Here is a 15,721-nt window from a genome sequence, read left to right as displayed (position 1 = left end):
ACACACAGGAGCTTAAGTAACACCATAGGTCATGTTGACTAAGAGAACAACTCATAAAGCTTATTTCTTAAAACACCTATATCATCTAGTATTTAAAAGGGAAAATGGGCAGATCTAGTTACAAACACATCTTCAGGTGCTTTAACAACCTAACAAGTTAGAAGAAGGTTGTTAGCCACCTTGGAAGTTGTACACTGCATTTATGTATAATTTGAAAAGAAGAATGCTTAGGAAGATTACTTTGTAACAAAGGAGTTAGATTGATGCCAAAGAGTATAGGATCGATGAACCATACATACCTTGCTGCACAACTAATCACACTCTTACTTAATGATTTTTTTTTATTTTTAATCTACAATAGCATAAAACTGGTATTAGCATCTAATTAACACATTCACACCATTTAAACTTACCAAAATAATAAGCGGGTAGTAACCCACAATTAAACTAATCCAATGGTGTTCTTTCAACCTCGTTCTTCTCCAATTACATTCACATGCAATGTAAATTCTTATAAGATCCCCCTTAACAGTTTTACCTTTATTGTACTCTCAAAATAGTATACCAAGTGGTGTGGGCAATAAGCATATGCATTGTTTAATTTGGTGGTGTACCACTATCCCTCCTTCTACCTTTCATTGGAAACCATTCACACCTTTCCCCCAACAAGAACCAAGCTGACCCCAAAATATATTCATAAAACCATGTCAAAATATCCCCAATAATCAATATATCAACCAACTATTGAACTCACCATCCCTTGAGTTCTTAACAACATATATACGATCTCTACCAATACTTGTATCGAAAAAGGGTAAAAATGGACAGTAGCCATACCTTAATTTCAGTGGTACTTTATTTCCTTAATGTATATCTCTTCAATAGCTTGATCCCTTTACTCACAAACCAAAAGTGAAGATAAAAATCTCTTAATAATCACGAATAAAAGGACTAGCAAACGTAAAAAGGGATATCTTATAGTTTAACCATAGAGAACATGATTCCTATATTATTATTAAGAAGTGCTCATGATTTTTTCACTTACCTTTAACTTAGAAGGAAGGTTTACCAAGAATCCTTGTGTAATTTTAGGTCTGCTGCATAGCTAAGAGAGAACAAGAGAGAAAATCTTGAAAGCTGTTTTTTTTTTGTTAGTTAAAATGAACTAAAAGAGCTGGTTTCAACCCCTTTAAAAGGATCTGCTTTTCGCCGACTTTCTTGGTTGATTTTGGGCCATAATTTATCAAGTAGGTGATGCACCTACTTTCCCATTATAATGGGCCTTTGTGGATCTAAAACCATTGGGCCTTGGCTGCCCATTTTCCTCTTTTTCTCTCCTTTAAATTAGGCCAAAATTAAATCAAATAGGTGGTAGTGTACTTGGCCCAATAAACTGGTCAAGAGAGCCTTAATAGGTGATGCACCTACTTAGTTATTAGGTTGGTAAAAATTTTAAAGTAGGTGACTCACCTACTAGCTTAAATCAGTCAAGCAAGCACCTTAATAGCTTTTATTCCATTTTAAGATCAAAATACCTATAGTTAAACTTACAACTTATGTACACTTGGTCATTTCATCCTTTAGATTCAAATACCTATTTAAGGTCCCAAGTTTAGATACTCTCATCGATGGTAACTCAATCATACCACGTTTCAATATATGTGGGAATTCATCAAAACCTATCTTATCGTCACTAATCACATAGGATATTCGAGCCCAATACCTACCCCATAAGTCCATACAAGTACCACATGAGTAGAACTAGTATACGCAGAATATAGGGTGTTACATCCTACCCCCTAGAAACATTCATCCTCGAATGCTAGCATAACTAGCTAGCCTAAATGAATATAAGACTAAGTTTAAACTCGTTGTTATCCACATAACATTTGTGTATTTATACTTACTTATTTATTCCCCAAATAAGCATCCTTGGACTTTCTCTTTGGATTCGAATAAATGAGGGTACTTCGACTTCATTGCTTCTTCAGCTTCCTATGTGATTTCCTCTACTTGCGGGCTCCTCCAAAGCACTTTTACTGAAACAACTTCTTTGTTTCTTAACTTCTTAACTTGTCGATCGAGTATAGCAACGAGAACTTCTTCATAGGTGAGTTCTTCCATAACCTGCACATCTTTAGTAGGAGTAATATGAGATAGATCTCCTATGCACTTGCGGAGCATTGAGACATGAAACACCGGATGCACCATTGAAATCTCTTGGGGTTGGTCTAACTTGTATGCCACTTGGCTAAATCTTTGAATAATTTTATATGGCCCTATATAGCGGGGACTTAGTTTTCCCTTTTTACCAAACCTCATTACCCTTTTCTTTGGAGACACCTTCAAGAACACCCAATCTCCTGTAGCAAACTTTAACCCTCTTCTTCTAGTACCTCCATATGATTTACGTCAGCTTTGAGCTATTTCTAACCATTGGTGTATCACCTTAACTTTTTCAATAGCTTGATGAACAAGATCTGGCCTAAATAAAGTAGTTTCACCTACTTCAAACCACCCAATTGGTGATCTACACTTTCTGCCATATAAAGCTTCATAAGGCGCTATTCTAATACTTGAGTGATAACTTTTGCTGTATGCAAACTCAATTAATGTAAAATGATCATGCCAACTACCTTTTAAGTCCAATACACAAGCACGCAATATATTCTCTAGTGTTTGGATTGTATGTTCCGCCTGGCCATCTGTTTGAGGGTGAAAAGATGTGCTTAAACTCACTTGTGCTCCCAAACACTTCTGGAATAACCTCCCAAAATGTGTGGTAAATTGAGTTCCCCTATCAGATATAATAGAGATTGGGACCCCATATAGCCGAACTATCTCTTTAATATATAATTTTGCATACTCTTCAGCTGTGTAAGTGGACTTAATCGGTAAGAAGTGTGCTGATTTGGTGAGTCTATCAACTATTACCCATGTAGAATCAAACTTTCGAGACTAACGGGGTAGACCAGTGATGAAATCCATTTTGATCATATCCCACTTCCAATTTTTGAGCTCCACAAGCTGCATATAACCTCTTGGTTTTTGGTGCTCCACTTTGAGTTATTGACAATTCGGACATTCAGCTATAAATTCGGAATGTTCTTCTTCATGTTGCCCCACTAATACATGTCTTTCAATTCATGATACATTTTAGTTAAATCGGGATGGATAGAATATCTTGAATGATGTGCCTCTGTCATAATCTGCTTTCATAACCCATCTATATTAGGTACACATAATCTATTTTTGCACCAAAGTATTCCCTCTTCTGTAAGCTCAAATGCCTTCACTATACCTTGTTGTACATTCTTCTTAAGCTGTAAAAGAATAGGATCTATGTATTGCATCTCTTTAACTTCGACTACTAATGAGGATTCTACTACATTTTGCACAATAATGCCTTTGTCTGAAGATTCAAGAAGGCGAACCCCCAAGATAGCTAATTGATGTAGATCTTTAGTTATCCCTTGACTTTTTATGGGCTGCCTATAATTACTTGCCATTGTCTTACGACTTAGCGTATTGGCTACCATATTTGCTTTCCCCAGATGATATAAGATGTCAATATTATAGTCTTTTAATAGCTCAAGCCACCTTTATTGCAGCAAATTTAGGTCCCTCTAGTTAAAGAGGTACTGCAAACTCCTGTGGTCAGTATATATATAAACATGAACTCCATACAACTAGTGGCACCATATTTTTAAAGAAAATATAATTGTTGCTAGCTCAAGATCATATGTCGGATAATTCTTTTTATGTGGCCGCAATTGTCTTGAGTCATAGCCTATTACTTTACCATGTTACATCAAAACACATCCTAAGCCAACTCCTGAAGCATCACAGTATACCGTATAGCCTTCAGTGCCATTCAGAAGTACTAATATGGGTATAGAAGTCAACTTATTCTTCAAATCTTAAAAAATTCTTTCACAAGTTTCATTTCATTAAAACTTAGTTTCTTTGAATGTTAGCTTGTTAAAGGTGTAGAAATAGAAGAAAACCCCTCAACGAACCTTCTATAATAACCTGTCAAGCCTAGGAAACTATGAACCTCCATAGGTGTTGTGAGTCTTGGCCAGTTCTTCACAGCCTCTATCTTTTGAGAATCAACTCTTATCCCTTCATCAGATACAATATGACCCAAGAATGCTACCGATTTTAACCAAAACTCATATTTGGAGAACTTTTCATACAGCTTACGATCACGAAGAGTTTGTAACACCTGTTGCAAATGATTTACCATGGTCTTCTTCCAATCTTGAATACACCAGAATATCATCTATAAATACGATAACAAGTACATCTAAGAATGGCTTAAAAACTCTATTCATCAAATCCATAAAAGTTGTTGGTGCATTAGTTAGCCCAAATGACATAACTAAAGAATCAAAATGACCATATCACGTTCGAAAAGCTATTTTAGGTATATCTTTCTCCTTTACTCTCAGTTGGTGATAACCTGACCTCAAGTCGATCTTTGAGAAACACTTAGCATCTTGTAACTGATCAAACAAATCATCAATTCTAGGAAGGGGATATTTGTTCTTAATTGTCACCTTTTTTAACTGTCGGTAATCAATACACATTCTCAAAGTTCCATCTTTCTTATGTACAAATAACATGGGTGTACCCTAAGGAGATATACTAGGTCTTATGAAACCCTTTTTCCAACAAATCTTTTAATTGTTCCTTCAATTCACGTAATTCTATAGGGGCCATTCTATACGAGGGAATAGAAATCGGTTGACTACCTGGGATCACATCAATACCAATCTATACTTCTCTTTCTGGAGGTAAACCCAGAAGTTCTTTAGGAAATACATCAAGAAATTCATTTACCACTGAGATGGATTGAACAGTCGGTGACTCTACCTCTATATCTTTCACCCTTACTAGATGACGTATGTATCCTTTGGACATCATCTTCTTTGCCTTAATATAAGAAATAAACTTACCCCTTGGTGCCCCAATATTACCCCTCCACTCAAGGACTATTTTCTTTGGAAAATAAAATGCACCCTTTTGGCTCGACAATCTACTGTGGTATAACAAGAAAACAACCAATCCATATATATTATAACATCAAAATCTACCATTTCAAGATCTACAAGGTCAGCTAATGTATCACAATTACAAATAGTTACTATGAAATTACGATAACTCTTCTGCTATAATAGATTTGTCAATTGGTGTAGACACTTCAAATGGCTTATCCAGCGATTCAGGTATTCTTTTGAACTTTCTAGTAATTAATAGGGTGATATATGATAATGTAGTGCCTGGATCAATTAATGCATATACCTTATGTGAAAAGATGGATAATGTACCCATAACCACGTCAGGAGAAGCCTCCAAATTTTGTCGACCCGCTAGAGCATATGTATGAATTTGAACACCGCTAGAACTAGCTCCCTTAACAGCCCTACCACGACCAGTAGGAATCTACTAACCCCTTTCAAAAGAAGGAACCAAGGATGATGATGCAATAGTAGATCCAATAGGTCATGCCATACCAGTTATGCCCATTTTGGGCAATCTCTCATTATGTGTCCCGGTGTTCCATACCAATAACAAGAATCTGTCCCAAACTGATATGCACGTAAATAATTTCTTCCACAATGTTTACAAAGTTATCTAGGTGGTCTTGATTGGCTTGTACCTCCTTGCTCTCGATACCCCCTACTTGCGAACCTTGACTCTTACTTTTCTGTCCGAATTAATTTCCTTTAAACCCCCAAAATTGAGGAGAAGCACCTGATATAAAGTAGTAAGGTGATGGTTTGGCGGTCTATTGAAGAACCAAGGCCTGAATTCACTTTGATATGGAGAAAATTGTCCCATAGATCTATCCCTCTTAGAGTGCTCTCTTTCCAGCTTTTGTGTCCTTCTTTGCCTTTAACCCTCTATTTTTTGTGCAAAATCTTGTATTCTTCCTATCTCCATGTCTTTATTCAAGGTAGCAATAGTAAAATCTCTAACCAAATATGGTTCCAATCTATCCACATATCAATGAACTCTATCCTCTATAGTGGCCACTATATTAGGAGCATACCTAGCCAAAGAATTGAATTGAAGATTGTACTCTCTTACGCTCATGTTCACTTGGCAAAGATTTAAGAACTAATCTTTATGGGTCTCCCAAATCTCGAATGGAAGATAATGATCAAGATATGTTATTTTGAAATCTTCCTAATTAGCTGAAGTTGCACCTATACCCCTTGATTTTTCCAAGCTTCATAGCACAATATAGCCACCCACTTTAACTAATATGCTACTAAGTCAACTGTCTCTTTACCAGATACATGCATAACATCCAAAGGCCTTTGAATCTGATCAATAAAGTCTTATGAATCTTCATTAGGGTCTAACACAGTGAACTGAAGAGGGTATAATTTAAGGAAAACCTGTGTCCATAGACTAGCTGCCCTATCCACACCACTAGAACCAATAGTTAGACCATCTTGTCCTTGACCTTGTCCAACAACTATATGTGTTAATAATTGCACTGCATTCCTTAAATCTTACTCAATATCATGAACAGGTGACTCTAGGGTACTTTTTTCCTTGTCTCCTTTGGAGATAGAGGGGTAGAAGAAGTTTGTGATGTAACCTCATCTTGCACCTCACTTTTATCAGCATGTCTCAGTGGTAATTTACTTGTCCCTTCTCCGGAAGCTACATCTACTTGTTTACTCTTACCATTACTCCTTCTTGTAATCGGCATCTTTACTATATTGAGAAAAAAATATTTAAGGTTAAATACAACTCAACCTACATTATTGGCTTTATCGCACGATCTAAGGAATGAAGAAAAAAACAACTCCTAAATGCCTCATAGCCTTCTACTTAGAGATGTGGTGCACAACACACCCATAAGCAAGAGTCTACTTAGACAAGACTTTGCAGACGAGTCCCTAGGATGACCTTCTCTGATACCACTTTTGTCATGCCCTAAATCCCATTGGGACGAACAGGCACCTATTTTTGGAGAACCAACTCATAACCCTATACTTTTCATGCATGTAACTATGTCATTCAAAGGTACTGCTAGTATGGATATGATGCAATAATAAAAACAAACCACATAAGTAAGTCTAAATCTACATATACAAAACTTGGCCGTTGGGGCCACAACATTAAAAGAACACAATGGTACCAAACTTAACTTCACATTAGTCTACAAAGCCTCTAAAAAAACTTAGTTAAGGTTGGGAAAAACTCCTGCCTTGCTCATAACTACTATACAATACCAAAATACATATACAGACTCAGAAAGCTCTGAATCAACTTAGAGCTCACCAATAGCCGCTGGGTGTCCTGTGCTCCTACTGGGGTGGTCTACTAGCTGGAGTACCTGTACTTGTGGCATAAAACATAGTATCCCCCATGAGAGGTGTCAATACAAAGAGTGTACTGAGTATGTATGGCATGAAATGACTATAAATAAGACAAAAGCTCAACAAAATTAGTTATTAATATATAACTATAAAGATAAGGATAGAATACCAACTTTGTTTGTACTTATGGGATCATTTACATTACATCCATTACTTTGTTTTATTCTTATTTACTTTGTAAAATTATAAGGTGCGATACAAATGACCAGCTGATCAGTGGTAAAAGAGGATGACCCGTGCTAGGCATTTTAACCCTTGGGATACTATCCTCATAAGTACATAAATCGGGATTGACCCATGCTAGGCTTTTCTTTCACCCCTGGGATACTACCCGTAATGTTGGGATCGACCCATGCTAGGTGTTTCTTCCACCCCTGGCATACCACCCAAGAATATATCGAATCACTTCTGATCATTCTTTTCATCTTTAAAGTTGTTTTGGTAGTCACGTATTAGATTTGGAACTTTGGACCAGTAGCAAAAGGTAACAAGTACGCACTAGATGTAGCAGAAATGAGGTAAGATACAACAATAATAGAAATATAACACATAGGAGCTTAACTAACACCATAGGTCATGTTGACTAAGAGAACAACTCATAAAGATTATTTCTAAAAACACCTATATCATACTAGTATTTAGAAGGGAAAATGGACAGATCTAGTTACAAACACATCTTCAGGTGCTTTAACAACCTAACAAGTTAGAATAAGGTTGTTAGCCACCTTGGAGGTTGTATGATGTATTTATGTATAATTTAAAAGGAAGAACGCTTAGGAATCTTACTTTGTAACAAAGGAGTTAGATTCATGCCAAAGAGTATAGGATCGATGAACCATACATACCTTGTTGCACAACTAATCACACTCTTACTTAACGCCTTTTTTTTTATTTTTAATGTATAATAGCATAAAACTGGTATTAGCAGCTAATTAACTCATTCACGCCATTTAAACTTACCAAAATAATAAGCGGGTAGTAACCCACAATTAAACTAATCCAAGGGTGTTCTTTCAACCTCGTTCTTCTCCAATTACATTCACGTGCAATGTAATTTCTTATACGATCCCTCTTAATAGTTTTTCCTTTATTGTACTCTCAAAATGGTATACCAAGTGGTATGGGCAGTAAGCATATGAATCATTCAATTTGGTGGTGTACCATAATACCCTCCTTCTACCTTTCATTGGAAACCATTCACACCTTTTCCCCAACGTACAAATCTTTCAAGGCACAAATAATTGAGCCCAACTAAGAAATTAAGCAAGTAGGTACATCACCTACTTTGACATTTTGAGCAGCTTGAACTCCTTAAGTAGGTGCATCACCTAGTTCGACCAATTTAATCAAATTTGGGGTCCAAAATGCAGCTAAGTGGATGGCTAAAAATAGACCCTTTATAAGGCCAAGTTGCTGGTCATTTTTCCTCGTTCTTAAGTCACAAAAAGGTTATACTTCACAAAATCTCTCTACTTTCTTTAAAGAAACTAGGAGCAGCCCTATATTTCCTTTTAGGGTTCTTGGAGACACCTCAACCTTTGCAGCCCAAGGTAAGTGAAAACACTTATGATTTTGCTTAATTATCTCATGGAAGATTATAAAAACATGATATAAATGCTTAATTATTAATTCATGGTAGAATATAGAACAAGATACTTGCTCACTTTTTTCTTTGTTATTAAGAGGTCTCTTTTCTTCTTTGGTTTAAAGTGTGAAGGAAAGTGAAAGTTGAAGTTCTTGAGAAGTTCAAATTAAAAGAACAAGTTGCAGAAATAAGGTAAGTTAATTGCTCCATTTTGTTCTCCTTATATATGAATTTGCGAGAGGTCTATGGATGTGTTGTTATTGAGAACTCAAGAGATGATAAGTTCAATAATTGATTGCTACAACAAAAGTGATTTGGGGCTATTTTGTGGAATGTTTTGTATGTATAAGTTATAGGTTGCTAGGTTGATGTTGGAGAAAGGTGTGACTAGTTCAAATTGAAATATAGAAGAAAGGTGTGCGGTACATTAACGAACTAATTATTGCTTTTGGCTGGCCAATCTGTTTTGTGTATTGTTTGGAGAGTGTAATAAAGCCAAGGTGGTTTCGGTGAATCTTATAAGAACATGTATGGTATGTGGGTGTAATTGGAGGAGAAAAGGGTTAAAATAACACCCTTGATTGATAGATTAAGGGCGTACTACCCAGTTACTGTTTTGGTGAAGTTAAATAGTCCAAATGTGTCGGTTGGTTACTAATATGAGTTTACCATATATTCTATTATAGATAAGTAATCTAAAAGGAAGGAAGTCAAGTTTGGTTAGTTTCGGAGTTATATAACCAGGTACGTAAGGCATACTCTATTTTGTACTCTTTGGCATGAAATCGGACATTTGTTCCATCAAGTAAGCTTCTAAGGTTATCCTATAAACAAGTGATACAAAATAGCAGCATATTATATCCCATGTAGACAATGACCTTGTTCCCACTCTCTAACGTGTTAAAACACCTCAATACATACTTATAATTAAACCTGTATGTCTATTTTCACTAAAAAACTTTAGGAGTAATTCATTTACTCAAATAAGACCCATGTGTTATTTTTAGCTTCTAAACACTTCATTTGTGTGCCAGCAGCTCCCCACCTCATTATTGTTGCATTAAGTGCCCATTTACATGTCTCTTATTGGTAGATTATTGTTTCAAGGTACCATAATATTATGACCACCAAAGTAACAATCTTAAGGGCTAAATAAACTAAGTAACGCAATCTATAAAATGAGTGGCAACTCAGGGGCATAAGCCTAGCATGGGCCGATCTCGATACCTTTATATGTAAGTGGAAGAACAGATCCAATATCCTACATGGTCTGATCCCAATGATCATATATGGGTGGTAGCTTAGGGGCGTAAGCCTAGCATAGGACGATCCTAATTTATCTATTTACCACTGATCAGCTGGTCATTTGTATTATACGACTTACAAAGATTATGAAGTAAGAAAGGTAAAAATGAAGAAAAGAATGTAATGTACATAGTCCCACAAGTATATATAAAGGTGGTCTACTAGTATTACTTATGCACTTGTATCTAAATTCTTTTGAGCTCTTGTATCATGTGTTGTTACATTTAGCCTTACATATTCAGTACATATTTTCGTACAGACGTCCCTCACGGGGGACCTATATTTCATGTTGCAGGCACAGGTGTTTTAGCTAATACACCTCGCTAGTAGGAGCACAGGCTATTCAATGACCATTGGTGAGATCCAAGTTAATTCGGGGCTTTCTGGGTGTGTTCCATATATTTTGGTATTATGTAGTAGTTAAGAGTAAGGTGGGGATTTGTCCTTACCCTAACTAAGTCTATGTATCTTTTAGAGGCTTTGTAGACTAATGTAAAGTTGAACATGGTAGTGTCTTATCTTTTAGATGTGGTGGCCCCAACGACCAAGTGTTGTACATATAATTTTGTGCTTGCCTACGTAGTTATTCTCAACGATGCATAATGTTATGTTTGTCAGAACCTTTGGTTGTCATAGTTACATGCATAAGAAGTACAAGGTTATGGATTAGTTCTCTCAGGCCTTTACGGATACGGGTATCTATCCACCCCAATAGGATTTAAGGCATGACAACGTAGTTATCTGTAGGGTCTTTCTCATTGAAATTGTTGGGGTTCTATCCATTCTAGTTGAAGATGTAGATAGGAGTATGAGAAATGGCCAAAAAATTTTACAGAAGCACAGAAATTCAGTTGCACAAATGGCCTAGGATAAGATAATGAGCTATAGATGTTATATCCAACCTTCATATAGGGCCCAATATACCGTGGGGTTGTCAATGTGCATACAATTTTATCATCCCTATTTTATTACACACACATTTAACTGTGATGTGAAGTCTTTGCATGAAATGCTTTTACTTTTACAATTAGATTTGAAACCTTGGTGCTTTACTTTGTTAAGGAATACGTCCAACAATTCATTAGAAAAGAATATCATCATGAAATATTCGAAATACATTCGAAAATAGGCTACACAAAGGATTTCATTTATTTAAATAACAATTATGAATGAAAAACAACTAATACATCAACGAGGCACAGAAATTTGGGAGAAGGGGGTACCGATGGGGATGGAGAGGGTGATGAAGTGGGTGTTGAAGGAATAGACGAAGGAGGGGAAATATAACACCGGTATCGATACCTAATCGTACAAGTATAGCACTTATTCTAGTATGCAAAGCATTGACTTGGGCATCCAACGCCCGATGATAGCTTTCTAGCCGTTCAAGATTCTCTTAAATCACATTGATACGTGCAAACAATTCTTGGTGAAGACCATCCAACTTGTCGTCAATATCCATCAGCTTCGCATAAATCTTATCGATTTTGTCCTGATAATAAGCAAAAGAATAGGTTAGTGCTGTAACTTGTTAGTAAATATTGAATGAATAACTAAGTACTGAGTATTATTTTTACCATTAAACTTATCAAAAATCACTAAGCAATGTATAGGTATTATTTAACACTAGAGAACCTTTAAATAGAACTCTCCCGCTTGAAATTGATATTCAATGCTTATGAAGCCTTTTCAATGACCTAGGTTTAATTATAATCTTATCTTTCCAATGTAAATTCTTTGAATGTTCTCCGTATTTTCATTTTAATCTAAATTTCATTGTCTCTGCATGTTCAACTATGATAAATATTTTTAATTTATGTTAATAAATTAAAAGATGATTAATTCAGTAAAATACGATATTTGTAATTGTAAAGAAATGGAGGAATCATCTTTTGTGATTGTAAAATGTCAACTTTTTTTATAACAAACTAAGTTGTAGAAAGTATGCTTGTTATTTAGGAAACCTAATTCATTTGGATGAGTTATCTCTTGCGGGCAATATTAAACATCGTTCGACTAACAAATAGCTAGTATCACTAGGATGACTTTATGGAAGCCAAGTAATAATGCTTTGTATGGGTTTTGGGGAGGCCAAATATTAAGAATCAATTTCGTGACTATAAAAATATTTAAATTTCACTGTGTATGTTTTTGGTTGTTTAAGTCGCGTAAATAAGTTGACTGGCATTAATAATAGGTGAATTCAAAAAGAAAGAAAAAAACTAACACCAATAGGAGCAAATATAGATTATTTTCATTAACAATTAAAGAGAAAAAAGGATATCCAGACTAGATCCGACTAAAATAAATTACATACTACTACAAACAACAAAAACTATTAGATAAAAAGTACTACATAAAACATCATATTATTTAAAAAAACATAAGCCTAATTATTATTATTATTCTCGTTATCTTTCGGAAAGTCATTTAGCAGATGACCCACAATTCTACGTATCTCCCTACGCAGCCTCGCTCTAGTGATGGCCAACTCCCAGCGTAAATCATGCACCGTCCTCTGAAGATTCCTGACTGCGTTCATCAACACAACCACTTTTCATACTGGTTCTACCATCACTACAAAATAGATGAACAAAAAATTTAGCACATAATTAAAGAAAATGCAAACTAAAATCTAAATGAGTCATGCAATATGAATAAACTATGTCCCAAATAATATTGAGAATGCAAAACTAAAATCTAAATCATACATGCAATGTGAAAAAAATATGTCTCAAATAATATTTCTCAATTTGAACCGAAAAAAGAAAGTAAATAAAAAGTTGCCAACAAAAGGAAGCCAGTTTAACACGTCATGTTAGAAGAAGAAAAAACAAATTACCTCAACTAACATATAGGGTTTTGTTTGTTAGAAAGAAGGGTTTGTTTTTTATCTTTAGAAAGAGTTCTCTGCAACTGATAGTGAGAAGATAGTGGTTTAGTGCAATGGTGATCCCTATTTATATAGTGGATAAGGGATAGTGAGTTGAGGCAATTATAGTACGTGTTTGACACTGATAAATTAGAAGGTGACGTTATAGTTGGAGTTGTAATTATGTTTGTTCATGCATATAAATTAGAGTTGTTTTTAAGTTGTGATAAATTAGAATGTAAATTTAGTGAACATGAATATAAAATAAAGTTATTTTTAACTTATCACGATCAAAAAGTAACTTAGGTAATTGATGTTTTATATCATCAAATGATATCAAAACACCAGAACACCAAATTAAAATCAATTCCATTTGTGTTTAATTTTACACTTGACGATTTATTTTGCTGAACAAAAATTCATGACCTTGAATTAATGATGAGTCGCCCCTATAACATGCTTGGTTGGGTAAATTGTAAGTATTTATTACCTCGATAAAATGCTTGCTGATAAAATGCTTGCTGACAGAGATGAGAGAATTAATTTAGTTAAGTAATAGATCAGATTTCAATGGAAGGTTAAGGGTCAGGAGGGAAATATGGTGCTTGACTATACCAAACCTATTAAGAGTTTTGTTTCTCCCTGTGCGATTTGTTGGGGGCAATGCAGTGGCAAAAATTAAATAACATTAATCTTTAAATTACAGGAATCATTCATTCACTAGGGGGCGAAGGTGGGGTATGAAAGCATACATCAATATCAATGCCCAAACACACAAGTAAATAGCATAGAAAACTGTCTAATGCATGAATTCGGTCGGATAAATCCGATAATTTTTCTTCAAATTCTTCACAATCTGGTAGAGCTTCAATTATTTCCTCTAATTCTTCAAGGCCCGTGCATATGGGATCAACAATATTCATTATCAAAATAGTAATACAACAAATTTGATAATGAGTTATTGTGATAAGGCAGCAAAGATAGAGAATGGACTGGTTTGTCTATGCATACCTTACATAAAGCTCCTTCAGAAGATGATAAAAAATGGACTGGTTTGTTTGAAATGAAAGCAATATCAGCTTTAACTAGCGCAAGCAAATTAGATTTCAATTTAAATTTTGATAGTCACTTTCCTCCATATGGAAAAGTTTAGCTTTCACCCAAAAATTTTAAAAATATCACCACTTTCCTCCATTGACTAAATAGAGTATTCCTCTCGTTTATATTGTTGGGGTTTCATATAATATTAGTATAGAAAAATAGTCAAGTAAACAGACCCTAAACTGTAGACACGTTATTCATCTCAAAAAAACCACGTATTTACTATCTCATTTTGAATTTTCTTTTGGCAACGAAATGAAAAGTATTTCCTGATCATTCTTTGATTTTACTATTATGAATTTACTTAAACATTAACGTGAGTATAATGAAAAATTAAACTACAATACATAATTGCCAATAAAAAAGAAATTAAACAACCATAACATTGCAACTACAACACAACAATTTTATTAGTCATTAACACTTGTCAAAGGAAACCCCACAAAAATAACTAACTATTTCATGATAGGGTAGGGTGCTAAGAAACCCACTTTTTTGTTCAATAAAGGGTGATGGGGAGATGATATACTTGTCATCAAGGCCTGAAACACGGGCTGTTTCCCTCAATAACAACTCCAAACTATCTACTTTTTCACAAAGTTGACCTTGCTGGGCTAGCACCACGTTCAACTTTGAGACAAGGTTGATGCAAAAAAAGTGTAGATCAACTAAACGGTCCTTCGTCGGCTTCTCCATCAGTACATTGTCATACTTTTCAATGATTTTTTCTTCCATTTCTGTATGAACGAAGAAAGTCAGATGAATGAACAAGAGACGATAATAATTCAAAAAAAATAAATTAAACATTATCACATAATGGAAAGAAGATAAGAGTTTGGTAGATGAACAATTAAAGTAACCTTTTCAATTCTTTTCTGATTAAACAAGATTAAAATAAATGAAAAATATAAGTTTGTGAGTTCTCGATTGTGTAAAGACTAGTTTTGTACTAATATCAATGTCATTTAAATAGATTTTTCTCCAAGTAAAAGTCATTTATGAGACGTTGCAACCATACGAAGTGGTGAAACTTTTTGAAATGGTGAAAACATTTGAAGCACAAAAAATTCTTATTTCGTAAGCGTATTTTTGTAGAAAAAATTTTTATCCTATTGACCCTGTAAAAAAATGTTTCACTTCCACTTTAGTGAGTGAAAAATAGTTGTGTTTTGTCATAAATACTACTTCACTATAGGGAAATTTATTTTCTTACAAATTTAAATTAAGTTTCACTTTTATCACTCATATTTTTTATAGGACACTTCAATAAAAACTTTAATATATATTCATATCTAAAAATAATAACTCTAATTTCAAGTTCAAGCATGAATTTTTTTTCCTAGCCAAATAATAGTAAAGTTAGGTTTGGGTTTAAATGAAGAGGGGTACTGTTTCTATGCATGCATGACGTACAAGAATGGACCAAAAAAACCTTTTTCAACTGACGGCTGATAC

This window comes from Capsicum annuum, chromosome 10 (genome assembly GCF_002878395.1).
Source record: "Capsicum annuum cultivar UCD-10X-F1 chromosome 10, UCD10Xv1.1, whole genome shotgun sequence".
NCBI lineage: Eukaryota > Viridiplantae > Streptophyta > Magnoliopsida > Solanales > Solanaceae > Capsicum > Capsicum annuum.
The sequence above is the reverse complement of the archived record's forward strand: the minus strand, read 5'-3'. Positions refer to the sequence as shown.